Source organism: Cupressus sempervirens, chromosome 11 (genome assembly GCF_028749045.1).
Source record: "Cupressus sempervirens isolate cs-2001-9-10 chromosome 11, ASM2874904v1, whole genome shotgun sequence".
NCBI lineage: Eukaryota > Viridiplantae > Streptophyta > Pinopsida > Cupressales > Cupressaceae > Cupressus > Cupressus sempervirens.
In genome coordinates, this window is record NC_143128.1 from 431,100,349 (window position 1) to 431,115,013 (window position 14,665).

The window sequence follows — 14,665 nt, forward strand, 5'->3', positions numbered from 1 at the left end:
AATGTTTTTCAAGTGATCAGTATGAACCAAGCACCTAGTATCAACCAAGTGCCATAGTTAGCCAAGGTGATAGTGTTGCCTGAGTATCTATAGTATGACCCGAGTAACCCATTGGACTTGAGCTACAACATTGAGTCAACTTGGTAATTGTTTTTGGAACTATTTATGTTGCAGCTGACTTGTTATGTAATTATTTGAATGGATATAAGTGTAAAGTATTTTAATTGTCCAAATGAGGTACCATGAGTTAAAGAACATCACTTACATGCAAATATGTAAGAGTAGAATATTTAGAAGACTACAAGAAGCATAAGGAAAGGTAGAGACTGATCTATCATAGTTAAGTGATGAGTTTACTTCAAAGGATCTTCATCGACATAAAAATTTGTATATCAAAGATGAATTAATTGATTCTTCCTAATAGGTGCATTAGTCTTAAAACCTTTAACATGGTGGACCTAACAGTCCTTTGCAAAAACTCTTAATAGAGTACATACTTGATTGCATTGTATAAATCCTTTCACAAGGTTGAACTAATAGTCCTTCTTACTCTTAACCAAGTAGATCACCAAAAGTGATCAATTGTAAGGCTTAACATGCAAACTTTATTATTGTAGTAGTGAAGCATTGTGGGTGTCATCCCTACCCTAGTTTTACCTTTTACTTAGAGGGTTTCTGGGTTACCAAATAGTGTGTTAAGGTATTGTTAATTTATTTCTTTATGTTCCATGCATGGAAGTAGATTAGATAACAATAACAAAGTGGATTAAGTGAATGCAGTTTTAAGTGGTTCCTTATTCACTCCTCCCTCTCAGTCACCTAGCTTGCATTACATTTCCAACAATAGGAAGAGGTGTAGTAGGTTTTCCCAAAAAAAATAGTTTACTCCAATACTTTTTCTCTAGTGGAATTAACATATTTATGTGTTTCCATCTCTATAACTACAAGAAGAGTTTCATGATCTTTCTTTTGATACATTATAATATGGCCTAATGCATCACTTTCCTTAATAATGTTTAAAAATAAGAAGATGTGACATTATCTATCATTTTTTCCAAGTGTTCTTAATCCTTTATGAAAGTGCTCATATTTTGTAAGTTCCCATTTTCTAATCCCACAATCTTTTAGCCTTTAAACCTCCAAAATTATATCTTTTACAATATATTTTCAATGTCTAAACTTTACATGTATTATGAGTGTTCTTACCATACAACCTTATTTGCTTGAGTTACTATACTCTAATGAATTTATAGTAAAATGAGGATTGGAAAATTTATATCTCCTGATAATGCAAAAATGGAGTGTTGAAAGGAAAATTATTTTCATCAATACATCCCTCAAATCAATATATATTAGTACCTTTGTCACAAGGATCTTGCAAAATAAATGTATAGAGTTATTTTGAATCAAATCATGCTAAAAAATAAATGGCTTCTTGGATTCTTGTCCAACTCTAAAAAAGACCATCAATGCTTGACAAGTGGTCTTATTATGTACCTTTCATTTAATTTTTTTTTACATTTTTGTACTTCCAATTGAGGTGGTGTAAGATCAATAACAACATCAACCAATTCTCTTGGTAGGTCTGGGTGTAAGAAATCTCACCATTGTACCAAATTCATTTGATGGATTTTCCATAGAGAAACCATAGAAAACATTAATATGATAAACTATCCAAGGAATACTATCTATATCTCCCATAATATATAGAGTTTTATTTGTAGGAAAACATTAATGTTCATTAAATCTTTCAATTGCCCCTAAATCCCATTATTTTATCTTCTCCTCTAGTCCAATTGGAAATTTTCTCCTTAACTTTAATTTTGAAAGTAGTTATTGTGAAATTTGACATTTGACCATGTATTATATGTTATATATCATCTATAGCTTAGAAATAATAACTCATTTTTCATTTCAACCCAAGGAATTTTTTTTTAGGTTGGAAAGAAATTTCATGAAAAATAATAGAGCACAAAAGGTAATATAGGTCCATATTAATCCTTAGTCATGAAATGTGAATGAACATAAAAAATAGAATGATGAATATACATTTGTGTATTTTTTGTCTGTAGAAGTTTTTCAGACTTTTTACACCCAAGAAAGGCATAATATTTAATCATATGAGAAATTCCTTTCTCATCTTCATGCTTGATAACAAACCCAACATGGATTTCCATGTGGGCCTCAAATATATTTAGGAGGAGCATTTTTTGGAAAACAACATATTCAAGTCCATTCTAAAGTTGTACCTGATAAATCTTGGACGAGATATAAGTTTAGATATTAAGAATCCTTCCAAACCATCTCCTTAGATTTCATGTTCTCAAAATTATAGACCTTTCTTCTCCAACAATCCATGATCAAGCTATGTTGTACTTATTATATAATTGAGAGAGGGATGAATCAATTATCCTCAGGTCCTGGTTACCACTTTTCAATAGCTTAACAACTTAAACTTTCAATATAAAAACTCACTAATAGATTCAAACTTCATAATAATGTCAAAATGAATACTCAATAATAGATTCAAACTTCATAATAATGTCAAAATTAATATTCATTAATAAATTATTAGCTTATACTAAATATGATAGAAATTAACTGTTAATTGTATACTTCATTTATCTAGTTGCAACAATAAATAGTAAACATCAAATAAAAATCATGTAACATAATCATTCCAACATTTTTGTACAAAGATTTTTAACATGGAAACCATGTTAAGGAAAAAATCACTTAGGATTGGTAACCCAAAATTTCACTCTTCTGAGGTCAGCTCAGCTAGGAGCCAACCTTATTAAAAGGTTACATGCACATTGTTAAATGTGACTCTGTTAGGGAATTTATACCAAAGATAATCTATATGTTATCACTCCTTAATTGAGTGGCCTTTTCTAAAAGACTTAGAAACATTTAATGGAATCTCACCTTAAAAAGGATTTACAAGTAAGACTATTAAGTCCACTTGATTAAGAGATTTTTGGCTACAATTGTCAAAGAGTAATAGTGAAATAATATGATAAGTAATATAACTACCTTTATTATTTTATATCTTCATTTTTCTCATTATTTCTCCTAGTTTATTCCTCTTTGGTTGATCCTTACATCAACTTCACACTTTACTTAGTTGATCTTGCAATACAGTTATGCACTATATCCTCTTGTATTGTCTCCTTCACAAATGAATCTGATCAACAACTATAAACATCTCATTAATCTCTTAAATAAATAGATTATTATTTCTCAACTAGATTCTCCAATGTTTTGTTACCTAATCATAGCCATTTGATCATCTTCCAACTTAGATACATTGAATCTAGACACTCAATCAATGCAATTTGTCCTCAAACTATGGACTTCACTTTTGATCATTAAATTTCCTCCATCAAATCATAACTACCTTGATCCATTTATTAAAATACTTATTTACTTTTTCCTTATCTTATAATCTTCTTGATCAATTCTTATTTTGACCAAATGTTAGCCTCAAATTGATTCTCTTAGAAATTGTTTATCTTTTCCTTGACCAATTAATACTACGCTCACTTAATAAATACTAAGCTTGGTTAACACTATACTTGCTCAATTAATATTGTATGTATTCTTCACTTACTTAATCATATACTTAGTGAATATTAGTCCTTTACCAACCTTACTATCTAGCTCGATGCAACTCATTATTTATTTGCCTTTCCACTTCAAAACTTCTTTCCTTCCTTTCCAACCAAAATAACTTGCTTGTGTATCTTCTCAACACTTAATCAAATCATTATTATATTTCCAAAGTAACTCATCAAGTGCCCATTTAAATTTGCATACTTATCAATACTTTCTTCTATTCTATTTTCCTCTTCATGATTCAACCATCATTATCTCTACCAATCTCTTCATCAATCAACACTACATCCTTTAGATGATTTAGCAATTTTCCATATTAGAATAATGTCTTACCTTATTAGGCTTGACATCAATAACAACATAAGAACTAATCTAAATATTACCCATACAATCTCCCTTATCTTCAACATGATCATTTGGGGCTAACAATACTAATTTTAAGAACTATACATAAGCATAAATCTAGAGAACTTAAATGTGATTACATCAATGGACTTGTCCATTGAAAAAAAAAGGAATTTTAATTGAAGAATTCCATTTAGAGGAAAATCCAAAGAATTTACCTATACAATTTGGTGATGATGAATAGGCATGTTATTACATGTAGGATACTTTCATAGCTCATAGAAATTGGATATAGAGCATGTTTCCTCAAACAACTAATTTTTTTTTCCAATTCCATTGAGACTCAAGGGAAGGGTAAATCTCCCTTGCATTCCAAATACCTAGATCTTTGACAGAATATGTGTTTGGCAATATGAATTTTAGCTTAGGATTTTTTAATTGTAAGTATGCTAGAGGTCCAACATTCAAATCCCTATAACATGGAGCTGGTCATTTCTTTTAATTATATAGACATAAGAAAGATTCTACACTAGAATTGATGAAATGCTAGCCTAAACTTCTTCATATTCATTATTGCATGATTTTCTGTTACTCCACAAAATAAGTGTTAATCTTGTTCATCCATCATTTTTCTTGAATGAAAGCTTCAAGGATAAATCTTTATCCTATGACCTATTATGAGGAAATTTTTAGCCCAAATGAAAAAGTAGGTAACAACGACATGATAGAAAAGTGGAGGATCTTTTTTCTTTTTTCTTTTTTTTGGGCTCTATATCTTTATCTTGGATTCCAATAGTTTATTTTTTATCTTGTTAGTTTGTATGCATATGATATGTTAGGTTAGTATTTGTATTACTATCAAGCATTTGATAGAATGTTGGCAACAAAAGTTTACAAAATAGTGTGGCCTTATTTTATTTGGCTTCACTTTTAGTCGATTAGTCAAATGATGGGGTTTGTTTATTATAAGGTGAACTACACTTTTTTCCCATATAAACTATGATTTAATTTTAGATTGTTGATCAATGGATTAGCTTTTATGACCCCTTTTAAATGATTCAAGTATTATTAACACAATCCCTTGATCATAACACCTTGATTATGACATCACCACAATACCATTATCATCTAAATAAATTAAAATCATACTATGGAAAAATATATGAATAATCTATTAAATATCATCGTGATTGAAACTAACTATTAAGATTATTTCCCAAGACAATAAACATATATGTTATCTATTCATATACATTAACTATAATAATAACATAGAATAGGTGCCACCCCTTGGGTTGGGTGCCCATGTGTATGGGGAGCCATAAATATTTAAACCCTTAGCATATACATAGTTAATGTATATGAATAGATAACATATATGTTATAGGTGCCCCAAGGGGTGGAACCTATTCTATGTTATTATTATAGTTAATGTATATGAATAGATAACATATATGTTTATTGTCTTGGGAAATAATCTTAATAGTTAGTTTCAATCGCGATGATATTTAATAGATTATTCATATATTTTTCCATAGTATGATTTTCCAATTAAGGGAGGAGGAAAGAAATCATTGAATAAGTAGGGAAAGCCATCACAAAAAGGTAGAGATAATATCTAAGGAAAAAAATACAAGTTAACACTACCTTATAATATTTCTATTATTATATATGTAAATGAGTCCATAAAAGGGTTATAGAATTATAAGGACATAGAGAGGAGGACGCCAAGAGGGAATATTAAGAAAAAGGCAAATATTATGGGGATAATTGTGTTGGAAATATTATGATAGGCCAAGATATTATGATATGCTAAGTTATTGAGAGGGGAGGGGTGAATCAGTAACCAGTAAAACTTAATCCTTAAGAGCAAATAATCCTTCATGTGTAGTCTGATCTAATTGCATGCATGAGAAACTGAAAACATTAAAATATTCATAACACATTGATACACAATTTGGTGACCCAGAAACCTTCCAAATGGAAAGTAAAACTGGAGTGGGGATGATCCCTACAAGATTGAGTACTATAGTATAAAGTTGGCCTATTAAGGCTTACAATGATCACTTCTGATGATCTACCCTATTAAGAGCAATAAGCACTACTACGTCCACCTTGCAAAAGGATTTACAAACTACAATGAAGTATGTACTCGACAAAGATATTTACATAAGACTATTAAGTCTACCTTGTGAAAGGATTTGATTGATCCAACTATTAGGATGAAATAGTAGTTGATCTCTGATTTGCAACTTGGTTTGTTGAATGAGATTTGTAATGCCCCGCCAAGGGATCCAAAGAATTATACTAAGTTTGCCAAAGAAATTTTTTTTTAAAACATGAAAGTAAAACCATACACAATACTTGCGAAAGAAATAGTAACATCTAACTGATAGTAAATATAACATAGCATAACAGTTACATTCTTTAAAGATCCCTTAACATTGAATTACTTCTAATCATAACTTATTCATCTAACATTACATCCTTAACAATGAAATAACAGGGATGCATCCAATGTTCTTAAAAAATATACAAGTGTACATATTAGATTGCTCAATCATCCACTGTACATGTTATAAGGTATGAAAAGCTTTTAAGAATAAACATCCATGTAAATAAAGTACATCATCATCCAATATTAATCCATGATGCAATAACATAATGAGACCATAAATCATACATGACACACCATCACAAAAGATATAAACATGCATCATAATAGATAACCATATATCACAAACATAACTAACTAAATGCACGGTTCCTCCCAACCATAAATAGCTTCATTAGACCATCATGGATCCTAGCCATCCCTCCGTGCATAACATTCCAAAGCATTGAAGAGATCATCGATATTAACATAGTAGGAATGCCACTCCTAAAAACATCCTACTAACATGCAAAGTAAAGCATAGGATACCATCATCTAACACATGCAAATCATCAATATAAGAAACATACCAGTGAATACATCCATCATAAGGTATATCATCTACCATAATGCTCCAAGAATATAATGAATATGAATACCAACCAAGAATACTCCAGCCACAGTGTCTTAGACAGATCTCAAATGATAAGAGTGATAAAACACTACCACCCGACCGCGTGGAACCTAAGTGGTCCACTCCCACCGTGTTGAGGAGATAATCTCAAGTCCCAAACATGATATCAAAACCACAAAGCATAAATCTCTATAAGTCTAGGAATCCTAAAAGTATACTAACTCAAAGGTTCCAACACACACAAAACTGACATCTAATTCCTAGAGACACACAAAGACATGTAGGAAACCTACTCTGCAAGTGGGAAAGTGTCATCGCATTTATCTCATACAAGTTACCCTGGTAGTTAGCTAAACTCCACGGGTCCATACAGATCTCATGCGGCCACTAGTATCCTTTCATACTGACAAGGCATACTATGGAATGCAAGGTCGCAACCATACGTCTCACTACTCCCATCCTAGCCTGTACAAGCGCTCAAGGCATGGGCGAGAACATCTAAAATAATTATCTTTTTAGGTTCATTTAATCCCCATTTAGTGTGTAAATGTTATCACTTATTAACCAAACTTACAATGAGTTATCCTGACAGCCACTTAGGGCCCCTGCCCCCATTGCAAGCCACTTCCCGACACTACAAGTAGATTACCTACCCTAATGCTCATGGAATCATAAATCACCACAGTCCTATACAAGCGATTGTAAATAAAATCCAAAAGATAATCCATAAAAAGAATCATCAAATATCCGCAAAATAAACATCAAATATCCATAAGAATCATCAAATCTCCAAAATAAGAATCATCAAATATGCATAAAAGCATCAAATCTCCATGAGCAACATCCATAGAAAATCATGACCACAACAGTTCTCTATTGGCAACTGAAGGCATCACTGATAATCATAAGTATCCATTGGTTCTCAATAACCAAAATATATCATCACATCCATTGGTTCTTAACAAGCAACCAAGAATATCTCAAAATTATACTGATCGAAGACTCCAAAATGGTTGAGTCAAAACATGTCACAACATGACATCATCAATAAATAAATCCACATTTTAGTCCCATCATGGCGACTAGAAAATAATCCAAGGATAACTGATCAATGACTCATAAATATGGTTAGCTCAAGTGTCTCATATACATATACATCTCAGCTTCACACATGAAGACTGATGAACAAATTCAAACATTTCATAGAGCATACGATCACATAACCATGGTTGGGCTTATAAAGATCGAGACCAAATAAGATCAACATGCCAACACATCTCATAACCCCCGAGCCTCTGGTAACAACCTAGGACTGGTCAACACTAGTCAACCCAAAAACCCAAAACAAGAAGCATATAGAATACACGATGCAGACACATGTTTTGGTTTACTAAAATCTTATAGTTGAATCAAGTGTAGAGGTTTTCAGTTTCTATTTTCAAGTATACAAAGTTCTTTGTTCAACCTCCAAGTCAACATAGAATTATCCCTCTATTATTTAAAAGCAGTTTTCTAAGATGATTCAGAAGATAATTGCTTACTTATCTAAATCATTAAATTAGTTCCCATTAAATCGTTAACATTATTTTACAAAAACCAATGTTACTGCTAATCAAGCTCTATTGAATCCAAGATGCATTTAGCATTATTGGAATAATACTTATCATCTTTTGAATACCTAATTTACAATTTCCTTAAAACACTCCAAGAACAATTATTCATCTAAAATGATCTTCATCAATTTAAATAAAGTATTTGTCATCTTCATAAAACCAATCTCCAATAAATCTATAATTCCATTAATTAATCTTTAATTCAATTTTCTCAAAAATAATAAAAAGATAAGTATCAGTCTAATATTTAAGCTGTTAAAATAATGCTCTTTGATTTTCAAGAACTTCATCTTGAATCTAACAAATCAATATAATAATAGTAGTTTCCAAACTTAGATTACTATAATTTCGTCATTTACGAACTCAAATTATAGTCTCAATTAAGACTTGATTGAATGTTATCTTAATTTGAACCACTCAACTATAATAATTCTTTATAATCTAAATCAATACCAATAATGACCCATTAAACTTTCAATATTTGATATTTATTAATAATATTAAATACTAAATTTAATATCATTAATAATAGTAAAACCTTTTAATAACATTATATTTTTAAAAAGAAATCAAAATAATAATTTTGATTTATAGCATCACATAACATTAACGAACTCCTTAATAAACAATATCTATACCATTAATTGGATTTACTCAAACTAATATCTCCTTAGTAATGATTGTCAGATTATTATTGAATTCATGACCCAATATTTATGATTGTAAACATTAGCATCAATATACTCATAAAATGGCCTATGTTAATATCAACTATTGTATATATAACATGTGTTGATACTGAAGTATATGCATGTCAACAAACATAAACATATTTACATGAAAGACTTATAACATTAAGACATTTTCCATCATGCATTTCATCACTGATTCCTTATAAGGCAATATTTCTATGGCCTTCATAACTCCTACTATGGAAGCCTCTATATTGAGACACATTCTATTCAACATTTTTCTTTTACATCATCTATGGGCATTTTAAGTCTGATCATCTTCCTATTACAAGAGAAATTTTGCGTTGTGAAGAACAAGTGAATTAGACGAATTATAGCTTGGCCAAACTCCAGCAAGTCAAATCTTTCACAAAATATTCTAGCACATGAATGAGGAGGGTTTTGACTGAGGTGTTCCTCATAATTTGATTGAGTTTAAGTGAATGATGTATTGAAATCAGATAAGAAGGTTTGTCTGTTGGAGACGAGCTCTCTTACGCAATAGTTTAATGTGTAGCTAGGAGATCAGATTGCTATTGGCAATGAGCTCTTGTTTAAAATGCGATCTCCAACATAGCTATGCAAAACACGCAGATGACGAGGAAAAAAGAAGTCCCACTACATCTGCGAGGTTTCGAAAGGGATGTGAGAGATGCCAAATGGCCACTAGTTTACTGAGATGTGCGTTCCTTCATTTTTAATTCACGCAGTCAGTTGTATTGTGGTCGCAGTGCTGAAGCCCATGAAAGCCATCAGACAAGGTAGAAAGGTGTGAGTGGAGGTCTTGTAAACTTGCCCCCATCGCAAGTAAATTGCACCATATATGTATAACACTGTGATTATCACAGTGAAGGCATGCAACGATTGCCGTTGAGAGAGTGCAGTACCGCTGATGAAAGAGGTAATAGGATGGCGGGTGGGTGCAGTCAATGTCACTCTTGCCCATCCCATGCTTTATAAAATATAATAGAATTTTTAAATTACAAAACCTGTCTTCACCAGTTAAGAGGCCGTCGGGCTATTGAAAATAACTGTGTGGTGGTGCAATAGCGTTGCCCCACCATAGATGCATAGGTTCCGTGGGTTCCCTACAGCGATCATCATCGTTGAAAGTTGTAGCCCTGTGGAGAAAAATATAACTTGATTCCAAACACAGATATCCTTAACAATAATCGAATACCTCAAATCGAATTTCATAATCTCCTCTGGGCATAGCAAAAGAGCTTAGTTAAATTACTATCTCTTACACATGACAATCGTGCTGCCTTCTCACTGATTCTGCCATCGCAGAGACATTAGGAACACCGAATCATAATGGTTAAGTGGGGAGTACACATCCATTCCCAGTTTACATTTTTTTTTAAAAAATTACAAATTGGAGGAGTGCCTGCCTCGATGTGATGAAAATCACTTGGACCTAGGGAACGGATCTCTAAATTGGACTGATGACAATCAGAATTCTGATGGGAAGCCAAAGACATGGCTGAATGTGTTTGCAACGGAAATAATCTCGTGGGTATTATCTCCACCCTTACGACCCTGCTACATAGTAGCCTATTCAGCTAGTTGATTGTATTGTTTTTAACAAGGTCTCAATCAGAGTATAATAGGTCTATTCTAACTTAAGAATATCATGATTATCAAAAGTTCGCACAAATCAGATAGAAGTCAAAGTAAGTCAGATATTATATCTTCAATTCAACCTTCTATCAAATTTCCAAATTCAATCCCTTTTAATCTGAAATTCAATTCGAATCCCTAAACCCGTTTTAGGACTAATTTTCTTCCATTAGCGAGATGAGAGTTTCCTAAATGGGTTTACTCTAAAATTATCTCATTATTTTTCCTTCGTAAATAAATAGAATCAACATGCGTATGCATTTCACATTATAGCAGTCATAATAAAGACAAGAGAGAGAGATAAGTGGTATATGTGGAATGATCATGGGTACTTAGCTGTACTCTGATGCTAATCTATTGCGCCTCTGAAGTTCGTAGGTAAGCTCCCTCCTTCAACATTCATAATTCCTCTCGCAATCGAACCTCCCTTGAAGTGATTAGGAGTACTTGTAGAAACATAAGAGGATGTAGAAGCATATGAGCTTCTCAAATGCAGGTAAGCTTTGAAGCTTCCATTTTAAGCTTGCAACTTGTAGCTTCCATTTAGCTTTCCTTTAAGCTTCCATTAAGCTTTCATTTTGCTTGTCCAAACACACTAGGAGAGCCTCTATTTAAAGGCCTCTAAGATGCATCTAGAGTGTCTCTAGAACCACTAGAAGATAAGCATGACAACCAAGCATGGGCCTTCTCCAACCTTCTAGATAAGTCTTAAGGTTGTAGACACCATGTGCTTGAATAAAAATGCTAACTTCTAAGTGTAGACAACTAGTGCATTCTTAGATTGCAAACTCCAGTGTTGTCTACATGACAACTCCCGAGAATTTGCTAACTCCTATGTGAGCAAATAATAAAATAATGCACATTAATTAATATAATATTTAATTTACTCTTTCCAATTTAATTAATTTATTTATTAAATCTCATGCACTAACTTTAATAATTCCACTTTTCAATCTTAATATATTTATATTTTAATCACATGAGATCTAAAATCTTTTATTAATTTAAATATATCTTCCACTTTTAAATTTCATTTTCCAAAACTTAATTGCTAAAATATTCATTAGCTTTAATAATAATATTATTTAGTCATTTATTTAAAAATGAATTTCAAATATATTATTATTAAAATAAATATTGTCACATTCCAAATTTAAACTTTTAACTTTTATCTTCAAATTTAATTATTTAATTTAATTAATTTCCCAATTAATTAAATAAAATAAATATTAAGATATCATATTAATTTTCCATTTTAATTAAACCATTAATTAAATCTTTTAATTAGGCTTAATCAATAGAAAATACATCAAAGACTCAAAAAATATGAAAATCCATCATAGCCAAAATACATACAAAATCAAACCAAAAGGTTTATATCACGAATTATGTCATCCGACATATTCGGAGGGTACTCAACTCAGATACTTGTCCTAATTTTCCAATTAGAACAAATGGCTTAAAGGGTTGGGATTTGGACTTGAGAATTTATCTCCCCTCTCTTATCGTTGAGATAGTGTGATAGGGTATGCTCATCCTGGCAATTCAGGGAAGTCGATACCCGGTACCTGCAACCTACATAAAAACCATGTATGTACAAGCACAATATATACTAAACTAAATAGGCAATGGCAGGAAGTGGTGCATCGTGTAGATCCCGACTAGCAGGTGACTACGACTCCCTTCCTTAACCATATCAAACACGCCATACAAAAGCAAACACGCAAAGCAAACACGCAAAGCAAACACGCACACCATACACATGCAAGTATGGGGTAAGTATCCATAATAAAATACATATGATAATCATCTTACTAATAATCATTAATAACTAAAAGCAATGTAATAATTATCATGCATACATGAAATATAAAGTCTAAGTGATCTCATCACATAATAAACTAAATCCATAGCACAATATCTGTTAATCTCATTTCAATGCTGCTAACCAACAACATAAAACTAGCTCCAAAAGAGTTCAACAACGATAACAAAATGTGAACTAGGGGCAGGCACTACAAGATTCCTTTGAGTATAGTAATCACCTTGCTATGATAGATAAATCTTTCTACTCCTTATACTATTGTAACCTTTGTAATTCAGTCTTTTGCTCATCTCTGCTTATTACATTACATCATACCATCATATTGGATGTGATACAATATGTTGCATATATACTAATCTAATTTAGAAATTACAAAGTTACCCAACTACAGGAACTCAGGTTCTGAAGACTAGCTCAGTAAGGTTCTGATACTTGGCATCCACTATCAATGCTCGACATTGTAATGCACTTGGTAGATGTAGAAGCTTGGTCCATACTGATCACTTCCAAGTAGTCTTGAACAAGGTTTGCACCGGTCACTCGACAAATACTATGAAACTTGGCATATAAACTGAATCACTCGATTCACACTACATAGCTTAGTCGATGCTATCACTATGAGCTCGATATAAATTGAGCCACTTGGTTAACACTGAGTAGCTCGGTTAACACTAGACTCACATCATAGTAATTGTGAACTTGATAAGCACTGCACAACTTGGTTTGCACTAATAAACTTGGAATACACTGAGATGCTTAGTTTATACTACTAATCAATACCTTGGTAGTAACTTCTTGATGCAAACTGAATACTATCCCTTGGACTTGGTAGCAATTGCAAAACTTGGTAGATACTAAAAAGCTTGGTTAACACTGTTAAATATATAATGTGCTCAGTAGATACTTACAATATGAATAAGTGTATGTCACTAATAAAAAATATGATTGTAATGTCAACAATCTCTACCTTTGGCATTAGTGAAAAAAACACTTATTAGTGAAAACTAAATTAAAAAATTATCCATCACCTTATGTCTCTGACTCAGTAGAGTATACTATTTTTGAGATTTTTCAAATTTGGTTTTTTAAGAGATATACCTTTGAGTATCTGTACATGAATAATATTGTAATGCTCCCCCATACATTATACTATACATCTTTTCACATTTGATATATGCATTTCTCCTCTTTTCTATACATCTTCTCCCTTTTACACAATGCACATTTTCTCTACAATATACATCTTCTCCCCCTTTTTGACATTAATGCCAAAGATGTATGCTATATATATTATATAGTAATGCCAAAATGTGACAAGAAATTTGAATGTGCCTTCAAAATTATTGCCAATATCTTGTCCCAATTTTCTTGCAACACCTTGCATGTGTGCAATGCAATTTGTACTTCTACTGTCAATTCTATCAAGTAGTTTGCAATGGAGAAGTTGTTGTCATGGATGGGCATTTTAGCATGTGTAATGTGTTTTTGGAATGCATCCATATTTGGGAGAATCATGCTCTATATATCTATTAATGTAGCTCTTATTCTTATCTCTTCTCTCAACAATTCTACCTGCATATTAGTTAGGAATTTGATATAAGAGCTATAGCTTGGGTCAAGTTGCAATTTTTGTGCACTTTCCTTCAAATCTTCATCAATCTTTCACAAAGTTTACCAAATAGAGAAGACACATTGTTGCAAGAGGTCTCTAGTGAACCTAGAATAGTAGATAATTCTACCTGATGCATAGCAATTTGTTGAGCAATAAGTTCTAGAACCTTATTCTCAAACTTCTTTGCTCTCTGCAACAATTTCTCTTGTCCATTCAAATCATTATTAAACATTTGGACTGCCCTCTACTAACTAGTTCAAAATTGGTTAAGAAGTATCAACCTTTGTATTTAA

At 31.9% G+C, this 14,665-nt stretch overlaps 1 pseudogene; it reads right to left on the reverse strand.

Moving 5' to 3' along the window:
• Positions 1–882: 882 nt before the first annotated feature.
• LOC149530273 (stromal processing peptidase, chloroplastic pseudogene) overlaps positions 883–14,665 on the reverse strand; it is a 180,910-nt pseudogene continuing 167,127 nt past the window's right edge.